The sequence below is a fragment of the Cupressus sempervirens genome, chromosome 5 (assembly GCF_028749045.1).
Source record: "Cupressus sempervirens isolate cs-2001-9-10 chromosome 5, ASM2874904v1, whole genome shotgun sequence".
Lineage (NCBI taxonomy): Eukaryota > Viridiplantae > Streptophyta > Pinopsida > Cupressales > Cupressaceae > Cupressus > Cupressus sempervirens.
Window position 1 is genome coordinate 275,319,558 of NC_143122.1, and position 10,398 is coordinate 275,329,955.

At 31.1% G+C, this 10,398-nt stretch overlaps 1 pseudogene; it reads right to left on the reverse strand.

The window, feature by feature from the left end:
* Nucleotides 1–709: 709 nt before the first annotated feature.
* On the reverse strand, nt 710–2,029 carry LOC149555643 (caffeic acid 3-O-methyltransferase-like; annotated as a pseudogene).
* Between the last annotated feature and the right edge of the window lie 8,369 nt (nt 2,030–10,398).

Below are 10,398 nucleotides of genomic sequence, written 5' to 3' on the forward strand. Positions count from 1 at the left end.
GTTACTAAGTATAGTCATGGTGGAGGATTGCAATTGACTATTTTATGATGACTGATTGAAAACTTTGAGAGTTAGTAGCTCGATTCATGGATATAGTCATGGTGATATGGATTTTGGCATTCCATAATTGGATATATAGGTACATCCTTGGTGCTCGTTGGTTTGGAATACTGATTTGGTTATGGTGGTATATCTTCTTGGTTAAGGATCATGGTTATTTTGTTTCTTTTGAGCTCATGATGTGCACTTTGAGTCCTTTGATGGTTTGATTCCTTGGTTGATTCTCATGGTTCAAAGATAGATTTTCATCTTGATGTCATGCATATACTGGATAGATAGTTTAGTGGGAACTTGTGACAATGATGACGTGGAAGTGTAGAATTAGTTCCTAGTTTTGGTTTGTATCTTCTTGGTGTGAAGATCTTGGTTTCACTTGATATTGGCATGTTAACTATGTAGGTGTAGACCTGGAGGATCTTCATGTAGGAGATAAATTTTATGATGCAATGGGTGACTTGGTACTACTATTGAATGTGAGTTTTTCACATTGATATATTTATTTAGTGTTTGTAGAAGTTGGAGGTATGTCTTAGATCTTGTTGCTGCAGAAGCATCTTTGACATTTTCATTATACACTTATAATCTTCATTGTGTATGGAGATGGTTCTTCCTATTATTCCAATTATTCTTTGAAACTAATCCTCACATACTATTTAGAAATTTCTATGAATTATTGAAGGAAAGGTAATGTAATGACATGATAACTGTTGAACCCTGCTTTGTAAAATAGCTCCTCAAATTGTTTCCATGTTCTTTGTTTTCCACTAGTAGAAGCAGCCATCATATACATATCAAATAGTAATCCTGCTTGTCTCTTCATCCCTTCTTCTTCATCAATAACTACATCCACAATTAATAGTTTCCCATCAGCTGGTATTGCTTCATAACAAATTTTTAAGATTTTCAAGCATTGTTCATCATCCCAGTCATGCAAAATCCACTGTAGAAAAGCCAACAAAAATAAGTTATGAAATCAACATATCAGAAGTTAAATTTATTTTTTGTTCAATAGAATTTTAAGGCACGCGTTCATAAAAAACAACATTAGCTAGAGGAATTTGTTCAAACATATTGCCCTCCACATGCTCTACTCCTACATTTATAGAAGAATTTATTCAAACAATTTGTTCTTCTCCATGAAATTTAGAAATGAAAAATAGATACCAATTATCTAACTATAGAGAAAATTGAAATAAGTACCACACTCTAAATATCTAATTACTAATTTTCTATAAAGTTTAGAGATGTAAATTCTTACTGACCTTTTATGGGAACAACAATGTTTTTGACATGAGGAAGGTCAAAATTGATGCCATGAATGTCCGGATATTCTTTTACAACTACAAATATTGCAGAGCCTACCCCTCCTACAACATCCACTACACTCTTGAAGCTCTTAAACCCATCATAATTCTTCACCATATAAGCAATTAAAGGACTTTTATTAGTAGCCATGCCATCATTGAAAATCCTATTTGGTTTAGAATTGTTACTCATGTATTCAAATATGCCCATACCATTGGCTTTGATGAATGCAGGGCAAGCTTCAATGATAGAATCATGAAGATGTTGATAACCATCTATGATACATTTTACATAGATAGCACAGTGGGTGAATAGGATTTTTGGGCACCGTTGTTAACCAGCAACTTAGAGATGGTGTTGAGGCCATATTTGAGTTATAGAGTACCTCCATAATTTGCTCTGCTATCTTCTGTGAAGACACCAATGGAAACTAGAAGGCTCATTATTCTAAACAAGTACTCACCTATGGAAAACTTTGTTGGTGGAAGAAGAAATATGTGAATCAATTTGGTCCACACTTAGGAGATTATCACCACCATGGATGGTAATAATGTCAGGAATGTTAAGCAAAATAGAAAGCTCGAGGAGCCATGGGCTTGGCTACTAAAAGAATGAATTCATAGAGCTAAAGATTTGCTTCCATGGGAGACACCGAGGAAGCCATTTTTGGCCTCATTTAATACAAACTTCGTCAATCTATAGAAAAGTCATGAATAGTGAAATGTGGAACAACATACAATGTTAAAAATCTAATTGTTCATAAAAGCTACCAGGAAACTATTTATCAAGTTCTAAAATTTGAATGAGTCCCTTGTAATATTTCATGTTTCATTTGAGTGAAAAAAAAAATTCTATGTTTTTAATATATTATGAAGTCATTGCAGTATATATTAAAAATGTAAAAGCAGGAGAACGTGGTTTAGCACAATATACTGGAATCTAAAGAAGTGTGGGCCAGTTTGACATGATCATAAACCCTAGTGTGTTGGTATTTCCATCTTTTTATGAACTTATATAGGCCTATTTTTAGACTTGATGTCAAGTTTTTTTGTTAAGGGTTCAAATTTTATTTGATATATATTACTCTCCTACATATATTTTTGAAGTAAAATTTCTTTGTTGCTTTTGTTTTCTTGTAACATATTACAGAAGTGATATATTGAGTTATTAGATTGGTAGACTTTGGAAATTATAGGCAATGAGTAATTTTTAAATGATAATTAAAATATACCATTTAAATAAATCAAATTTTCTATGTTAACTACTATTATTAACTCCTTTAGAAACCAAACTAACAGTTTTAATATTATATTAAAGTAATTATCAAATATTTAATATAACATAAAAATATTAAATCTATAATAATTTGGTATTATAACTTTAAATGTTTTAAGATTGATTTCATAAAGTTAAAACTTTTAATTTTTTTTAAATTAAAAAATAACTTTTATTATCATCTCTCACAAATCCACCTTTTTTTCTAAATAGAAATATTATATTTAAACTTAAACTTTCAATTTTCCTTTAATAGAAACAATAATTATTATTAATATTATGTTATCTAGCATTAGTTGCTTCAATATTTTCTATAATTTAGCATTACTTACTTTAATAAAAAGATTGTTAAAATTTTGGTGCCAACTAGATTATATATATCAATGTAGCTTGTTTGGCCCCTCTCTTTTTCCCCACTCTTATTTTCTCTTTCTCTCTTCCACAATTTTGTGAGTTTCTAAATTACTTCCCTTTATATTCTTGATGTCTCTTTTGGACCCTTTCCTACTATCCACACTTCTGGCTTAGAGTTTCCCCTGCTAGAATTCCAATGATTTCAGAAAATTGTAACAAATATGCTCACATGTCCCAAATTTTAAGAAAGATGTGTTGCATCAACTAGCATGTTTTTTACTAATATTCAATTTTGTAAATCATATTTTTTTCTCTCATATTTAGATTCACTATGATACTAAACATAACCTTTTTTTCCATTTTCAAAAATAACTAGAAATTTAGTAGTCCATAAAATATATTCAATTTCCTACAACTTTTTCAAATACATATTGTGTGTCTAGTGTTGCTAACCAATTAAAAAATAATAATTGATCAATAAGAGGTAAATGTCCATTTTATTATTATTTTTAAATTATACACAGAATCTCCTTCAAATGTAGGCACTGGGGGGAAAATGAATAGGGTTAGGAAAACTCTGATGTAGCTCATTAACAAAGTCCTATATACGTACAAATGCCCTAACTTGGGACTTGAAAATTGAATATCCTCTTCTATAGAATTATGAGGGTATACCCTCAATTACATAGTCTAACAAAAAATTACATAATTTTAGGAATTACATTTAGATATATTTTTAGCACTTATTAAAATGGCCTAAATTACAATGAAGATGGTGAGAACTCTAAAAAGAAGAAACTAGAAGGGACGCCTTCTTCAGGATTGTGTTGACTAAAGATATGAACACCTACTAAAAAAATTGCCGCAAAACATTCACAACAATGAGTGCTACAAGGAAGTTCGTTCAAGAACCTAAATAGAGTAATCTATAAATTGCAAATACCTAGCAAGGAAATCAAATCTAAGGTATAAATCTATCTGTACCTAGAATACGGCCCTAAACAAATAGAACAAAGTATTTTTTGTATCAACTATGAACACTTGCACACATTTTTGTATGTTATGGCATAGTTCAGTATAAAATTCTAATATTGGCGTGAAACAATTTCTTTACTAGCTAAAGTAAGATCAAGCACTTCTCAACTTTTGAGGTTATTTTCTATCAGCCACAATATGTAGTCATCTTTAGATGACTCCTGATATTTAAGAAAGCTCATCCATGCTAGCTAGGTTAAAATATAGTATTTACAGAAATAAAAGCCTAGGGTCTTGACCCTAGGGTCTTGAGCCATACTCACCATTCAAGAGGGATAGAGAACCATTCAGATTAAGCATAAAAATGAAGATGTCTTAGCATCCAAGTAGGTTGGGCATATCATCATGAATTTCTCATATTTATTAATCCAAAGAGTTCAAAAGATGAGACCATATTATAATTTACTTAGATTATCAAAGGAAAAATTAAGAGGAAGAAATTAAGCCAATTTAAACTATCTGATATTAATTTTCAAAAATATATTAAATTTTAGGTTCTTTCAACTTTAAAGCAATTGTTTAAATAAAGTGACATACAATTGCATAGCTTTGATGGTGGAGAGAACTTCTAATAGCATCAATGAGATACAATCCATAGTTAGACTAGACTTAAAATGGAGCAATCTAAACATCCATGCTTAGTTGAGCATTAAGAGAGCCCTACCTTTCTAATTATTTCTAAGATAAAGTAATAATTAACCAAACCAAATTTAGATAATGATAAAAATAAAGCATAATTAATATATCTACAATCCATTTGCAAAAAAAAACTATATTTAAGTTCTTTGGATTTTAAAAAAATATTAAATTATTGTTCAAAGAAAGTAAACTATAGATCCATATCCTAGAGGGAAGGAAAATTCAACAAAAAGACATGTTCATAGATACTAATTTGCACTGAAGGGTTCGCAAAGGTTTTAAATGGCTAACCTCAGGGATATCTCATGTAGAATTCCCTCCTCCTCAAAGTAATTCTCCAATCAATCCAAATGAATGGGGTCCATAATAGAAAAGAAGAAAAGGAGGAATCTAATGATTCTTTGGTAACTTCCATTTCCTCCTAGAAGCCTGCCAAATCTTCAGTGAAAGTTATCAAGTAGGTAGGACTAGGTTCCCCTCTAATGTAGAGCATATTGTACTTAGCCACCAAGGGAATTGTAAGGTCCCCTGTAATTATCATGAGAATAGTATTGAGATCTCCCAATAGATGGCCATCAAATAATTCATGGTAGAGACTAGCTATGAGCTTATTGTCCACGTAGAAATGGCTGGAAATTGCTATAAACGTAGTCATGATGTCTACATTAGAATGAAACCCCTTGGAGAAATTGATATATTGGGTCCCCAAGCACTAAAGAATAGCTCTCCATATAACTTTTTTCTTGATAGAGAGAAACTCCATGATTCTTTCTATCTTAATGGGCTTATCAAAGGCTATTAGACAAGGAGGAGAAGTGAGCTTGATAGGTGTATCAATGTTTCTTATGTGCAAAAAGATGCCAAAATTTCTCAATAAATAGGAAATGAATGAACATAATGTCATCATTTCTCAAGAGGATAAGTACAGTTAAGGCTCACACATAGGATAGAGTGGAGCATGCATAGAGGCTACTTACCACCATGTACAAGCAATTAATTGGCATGTTTAAAAGTACATCCAGGATTAAAATTTCATAAATGAAAATATTGATTAGGATTAGTGACAAAAGATAGTAAGGATTTATGGGGAGTATCCAAGAAGAAATTAAATAGAAACATCTTTAGTTATTTTTTAGGAGCCAAAGACAATCAAAGCTAATAAAAGAGAAACTAGACCAAAGATATGAAAACTTTGTTCCATTTTATAAGGTCTATTTTAAGTTACCCTCTAAGCTTGTAGAAGAAATCTCAAATATATTTCGTTGTTGTTTTAAATTGTTAACTATATTTTACCTAGAGAACTTGGAACCATGGTGGATAAGGAGGTGGAAACATGATTTTTTTTCCCTTCCCATCTAATCCTTTATCATCCAATTTGTCTTTTAGGTTATTTCCTTCTTTGTAGATGTGATTGGTGGTAAGTTTCTTGATATTTTTGGCTAATTCTAGGGCCTGAAATGGGAGAGAGTTTAATCTTCAATTAGGAAGAGTTTGTGTTCTGAAGGAATTAATCACAATAGCATAATCACCCTATATTTCTACTTGATTCAACTTTAGTTTAACATAGTCAAATTGTAGTTATTTATGTGGAATATTTTATCATTAGATTAGCTAAACCCTATTTGGATACTTGATAGCCATAGTACCTCAATGAGGCTCTAAATTTTTAGTAACCATTGTTAGCATGAATATTGATGGCATTCCTATGGAGGATTATCCTAGCATTGTTAAAGCATGTGGGAGATTGTTAGTGTGATCATATGTTGCATTCATGGTAGTGTTTTTCATTGTTGTCAACATACTAAAGACTCACATAATAGAAGAAAAAGATTGAGGTCCTATGGTTCGAGGAGCAAAGATGAGATTAAGTATAGTTGAGGACATGTTCTATAGAGTGTCATGATTTTTTGGGTAAGAGCACATGTAGAAAGGAGAAGAATGGTGACATTCATTCAAGATTTAAATTAGATAGTATAAAAATAGAGTTTGTGAAAAGTAGTTTCTCATAATTGGATTATATCTCTTAACATGGATAGAATTTGGTTGAGCCAATTAGACAGAGGTAGCAGACATCATGAGGGTGACATCAATGAGGTTAGGAAGTTCGAGGTTGCACATGTGAAATAATTTTAAATGATGTGAGATAAAAGTGTTATGTAATTATAAAAATATGTAATGTAATGTGTATTTTTTTATCTTAATGTGGTTCTATTATAATTGTAAATTGGGAAAGCCTCAAGGTTGACTCAATAAATTAATTTTAGGACTCTGTACAAAGGAAAGTTGTTTTCCTTGTGATTATGCAATGAAATAAATTGAAGTAAGTAAGAAAATTATAACCATGAATTACATGCAAGTAAGAGCTCTAAGGGATTTGTGTGCTATGAGTTTATAGATCTGGTATTGAGATCTTAAAAGTATTTGGTGCAATAGAGGCACACTAAATGAGTGCAATAGTTATATTTGGTAGAGAGTACTAATGGACAATTGATCTTTCTATATTGTTCTAAAGGGAATAATATAGAGAATAATTGGATAGTGAATTTAGTAGTCTTGCCCCTGAATTTGTTTAGAAAGTGGGTCCTTCTACCTTCCATAACTCCTACGAGGGTTGGCACAACTCCTAATAGGATTATAATTTCCTCATAGGGATTCAAAGACCCCTAGCAGGGATTGATATGTACTAAATGTATTTCATTGGCTCCTAATGGAGTCCATCCTCTTGCAAGGAATTTATATATATTAGTACGTCATTTTTTTTGTATCATTCCTACCAAGGTTTTCTATCTAATCAAGGGTCTCCCTAGTTAGCAAGTCTAGTGTTATTGTGTATGGTTATCTCCTTGTGGTTATTACACTTGTTGATTAGATGTTTTAGATTTAATAAGGATAAAAAAGGTTGTTTTGATTGCATAACTAATTCACTATCATGTTAGACTTTGCTTTCTAAGAATTTGTATCAAAGAAATAGGTCCTTGAAGAAAAAGCTTAACAGCTTAAGTAGATCTATGGTGATTCATTTCAGAAAGGATAGTCAAAAGTTTGATGGAACCATCTATGATAGTTGGAAAGAGAAGATGAAGACACATTTCTTAAGCATGGGTCTAGAATATTGGTTGATTACTAAGGGAAAGAAGGATGTGATTTAAGAAGAGAAGCTTGAAGATTGTACAAAAAGATAAAGAGAGTTGTTCACATGTAATATGCTTTCTAGATAAGCTTTTGTCTGACCTTCTTGAAAATGAATACAATTAGGTAAAATATTTTAGATTATAATCAAATCAAATTTGGAAATCTTTTAATCTACTTATGAAGGTGGTGTACATGCTAAAAAAGTTAGATTACAAAATTGGATATGTTTGTTTCAAGAATCTAACTAATGGAAGATGAATCTATAAGAAAGTCTTTTGGTAGGATATTTATAATTGTTACATGAATTAAAGCATGTGATGGGAAGAAGGATGAAGATGAAATTGTATGGAAGATCTTGAATACTCTAACACTTGTATATAAATAGATAGCAAAGATAATTAAATATGTCATACCCTCCATGAAGAAGTTCACAAGAGAACTCTTCTTCGAAGATTGGAAGTAGTAGAGATAAGTATGTGATAGAGTGGAGATTTTGCTAGAATTGAGACAACATTCAACACATTGAGTGTTTTACCTACATTGACAAGGAGTGCAAGAATTGGTGGAGATTATGCTAGTAGCAGCAAAGGAAGAACTAAAGAAGACAAAAAGATTGAAAAAGGTATTCCCTTACTTGTGAAAAGAGAAACTAAAGGTAAGAAAATCTTTAAATGTTGGACTTGTAATGGATTTGGTCATTATTTTTCTAAATGTCTTAAAAGAGTAAAGAAGTATTAGAGAAATTTCAATCCTAGGAGATCTAGAAAATATCTTTATGCAAATGAAATTGATTTGGAAGTTAGTTGGAAAGATTCTTGAGTTAAAGTGATAATGATAGCAATGAACTAGGGTTTGTTGTAATTAAAGTTCAGAAAGTCCTCAAAAGGAAGAAGTTAGATAAGAAAAGTCATTACTATCACAAGTCAAAAAGAAGAAATATGATTGGATCATACATACTGGTTATTCACATCATATGACTAGTGATATGAATAAATTTGTTGAGTTCAACAGTTGTGATGGAGAAATTGTTAGAGTTGGAAACAATGCAGCTTGTCATATAAAGGGAATAGGATTTATTACTCTTGATGGTAAAACTAATACTAATGATATTTATTTTATTGGTGGACTGAAGCATAATCTTCTAATTACTAGATAATTAGTTGCAAGGGATATCAGTTGTGTTTCATGGCAAAGACATGTATAATCAATGATAAGAATGGTAAGATGATTGGTACTAGCATAAGATCAAGAGGTAATGTTTTTCAATTGAATCATACAAAGATGACATACTTGTAGTTGCTAAAGTTGGTAATAGTTGGTTATGGTACAAAAGGTTTTTTCATATAAATTTTGACAACATTGTGACAATAAGTACACTTGTTGTTAGAGATCTACCCTAAATAGTGAAGCATACTAACAAGGTATGCAAGAAATATGTTTTTGATAAGAAAAATAGGTTTTAGGGATCCCAAAACCCAAAAGTTGTTATATAACAAAGTGCTATAAAATAATCAAAACAAGCCCATAAATAGTACTATGGCCAATAGAAAGGCTACAATGAAAAATAGGCAAACAACCAAAGAAAAAACAATAGAAACCAAGAAAACCAAAGACAGAACTAGATAAACCTTCACTTACTCCTCCACCTTCCTATCAAGGTCCTGAATTTTTTTTGCCACTTCCTATGCAAGAAATATGTTATAAAAAAGAAGAAGAAAAGTTCTTTTTGAGGCAAGAAGTTTACAACATCAACAAAGTTGGAGATAGTGTAGCAATATTTGAGTGATCCTATAAAACCAAGAGCATTCTATGGGGAAAGGTACTTTATGATTCTTTTTGATGACTTCACTAGGATGATGTGGGTAGCATTTCTTAGATAGAAATCCAAAGCATTTGAGATGTTTAAGGTCTTTAGGAACATAGTTAAAATGAATCTTGATTAAAGGTTAAGTGTTTAAGATATGATAGAGGTGGAGAATTTACCTCAAGTGAGTTTAACACTTTTGTGAAGTAAATGGCATTAAAAGGAAGCTTTCAACCCCTAAGACACTTGAATAAAATGGTGTAGTTTAGAGGAGAAAGAGATTAGTGATAGAAGAAATAAGAGCTATGAGGTTTGAGAATATTGTCTCAAAGACATTTTGGAGAGAAGCAATTAATATAGTGGTTTATATAATGAATAGAAAAAGATCAATTAGAGTATTGGTAATAACCCTTATGATCTTTGGTTTGTAAATGCATCATTAGTTAAATATTTCATAACTTTTAGGAGTAATTGTTTTATTAAAAGACAAGATGACATTGGTATGTTTCTTGGTTATTCATTGAAAAGTAAAACATACATATGTTTTAATCGAAGAACTATGACTATTTTTTAGAGTAAAAATGTTAAAGTTGATGAGAAGTTTAGAATTCAAGAGAGAATACTTGATTATGATTCTGATGAAGAATCTAATCCAAAAGCTAACAAAGAGAATGTTGAGTTGTTTTATGAAACTAACACATATCTATAGAATGATATATAGATTGTGGAATAAAGAGAAGAACCAAGGAGTGAACATAGAGCTGAAGTAAGAGTTGAGACAGTAACACATAACA